The 2,315-nt window shown below is 40.2% G+C and overlaps 1 long non-coding RNA gene across 1 annotated transcript; it reads right to left on the bottom strand.

Annotated features, from left to right (window-relative positions):
- Positions 1-458: 458 nt before the first annotated feature.
- LOC143415107 (uncharacterized) lies at positions 459-1,941 on the bottom strand. Its single transcript, XR_013095716.1, has 3 exons — positions 1,857-1,941; positions 921-1,022; positions 459-725 (listed from the first exon to the last, which is right to left on the bottom strand). It is a non-coding gene; the product is annotated as an uncharacterized LOC143415107 (long non-coding RNA).
- Between the last annotated feature and the right edge of the window lie 374 nt (positions 1,942-2,315).

The following is a 2,315-nucleotide window of genomic DNA, read 5'->3' as shown; positions in this document are numbered from 1 at the left end:
AGCATCATTTTAATTTCAACAGGATAAAATTACTCCTTTTTGACATTCACTCAAAAGTCTACCTGTTTGTTTGTTTTTAACTCTTCTTAATCTGATTAAATATATCAGATTACAATAATACAATAACAGTACATTAGTACAACTCCAAATCATAACAAAGATCACCTAAAGACGCTTTATATTGCAAGGTGAAACTCTACTACAATGATACTGAAAAAACTCCAACAATCAGAAGACCCCTTATGACCAAACACTTGGCAACAGTAGGGACGAAAAACTCCCTTTTAACAGGAAGAAACCTCAGGAATAACCAGGCTCAGTTAGAGTCAGCCATCAGTCTCTAACTGGTGAAAGAATTATTTTATAGAAAGTAGCAACATTTTTTACTTTAAAGGCAATTTTTCAGATACAATCCCAAACATTTGAAGCTTCCTGCTTCTTAAACATGGAATGGTTATTTGGATAAAAAAAACACCGTCAAACTGTACCTTTGGGTTCTCGGCTATAACTATCAATTATTTGATTGAGAAAATAATCAGCAATTTATGATTAATTAAACATTTTTATAAGAAGTTATTACCACAATAAAATGCCGCTTACAGTCACAGCAGACCAATGTTAGGGGTTCAATATACAACTTTTATTAGTGCAGTGAGGACAGAAATCCATTTGATCACGGTTCGCCTGAGAAACTGATCCCATGTGAGACGCCATCGTCAAAGCATCTAAAAATAAATAACAGCACATGCTCATCAGGAATGTGTCACTGCAGGAGTTCCACAAAAGTCAAAATGGAGCAGATCTGGGGGGGTATTTATAGACACTATTGTCTATTTAAAAATCTCTATTTAGAGCAGTTCTGTTGCTACTCTGAGAATGTAGGGCTTCATTCATGATACTTTGATCTGAATGTGACATACACGCTGTACAAGCCGAAGATCACACAGAGGTGGCGGCCGGGCCTCTGACTGAAAGTGGCTTCTCACGGTGTCGGTGTGCCGAGGTCTGAGCTCCGAAATCTCCTGCGTGCAAACGATTTGGCAAATGAAAGATCATTTAACGTAACTGGTTTCTAACATCAGGATGAGTAACATGAACATGCTGAAAAGATCTTTGATGCAGTATGTGAATAAAAAAATTTTTTGAATCAGATGTGCACAAATAAACACAAATAGGCATCTGTTTTTCATCTTCAAAGCCCATCATCATTCAGACAAGAGTCAGCAGCACTCCATTTGTTTACCGTGTTTGGCTAAAGAACACAGAAAAGTCTGTGTTTGTATAAATGCTTCATAATTTACCCACAGAGATATTAAATGTACAATTCACACCATACGTCAGAGTTTACACCTCTGTGGGTCTGTTTGAAGACACTTTGGCAAAACACTAAAGTCAGCATGAGCACATAACTGATATTTGCCTCTAAGACCTCAGCCACACAGGCCTGGAGACCAGGCAGCAACCTTTAGGGAAAACATGGCATTCCCTGAATGCTTGGCAAGTGGTTGCTGGAGGTTACTGGCTGTTGCTGGGTGAAATTAGTTGCAAAGAGGGTGCTGTACCAAAAGCCTCCTCATGATTGCTTTGGTTGCTAGCAGACTGGTAGACTGCAAGTCATTATTTCCCAGATAACTGCACTGTAGAAAAAAAAAGCTTGAAAAGGCACCAAAACCATAAACATCCAGAGATCCAGCTCAGAGACTGTAATAAGCTGAGGTTTAGCCGGCCTAGGTTGGCATCCAGATGTCAGTAAAAGCGGGCAGTGTCACGAGTCTGCAGAGCTTGTATATTGATGTGAAGTGTTAAGATTTAAAATTCAGACACACAGATGCAGATAGAGTAAACAGAAAACACACCTTTACTGCTGGATACGAGTCTAACAAAGTCATATAAAGTCAGACCCAGCAGGAGTCACACCAACAAAGCCACTGAGAGGGAAACGAGAAACTCTGACCAACACTAAGCAGGAGACAGCGCTATATATACACACAGGAGGGCAATCGGGGGGGGGGGGGGGGGGGGGGGGGGTGAGACAGCTGGGAAACACAAGACACAGCTCAACTAATCACGGAGGACAAGACAAGAGACACCAAACACAGAGCCTGAGACTAACAAGATACGCACACACAGGGGAGGAAGGATAAACAAAACTATAACCTGCAGGTTTTAGTACTTCCACAATGACTTCATGTATCAGATTGTTGCTTGAGTTGAAGCAAAACAAATCTTTTTGACCTGATGGTGGAAGAGGAAAAAAACTGTGGATTTTTTGGAAGACACTAAAGCATTAAGGTTATTCTTTGTATAAACACACT

Source organism: Maylandia zebra, linkage group LG23 (assembly GCF_041146795.1).
Source record: "Maylandia zebra isolate NMK-2024a linkage group LG23, Mzebra_GT3a, whole genome shotgun sequence".
NCBI classification, from domain to species: Eukaryota; Metazoa; Chordata; class Actinopteri; order Cichliformes; family Cichlidae; genus Maylandia; species Maylandia zebra.
This window is presented reverse-complemented; position numbering and strand designations above follow the sequence as displayed.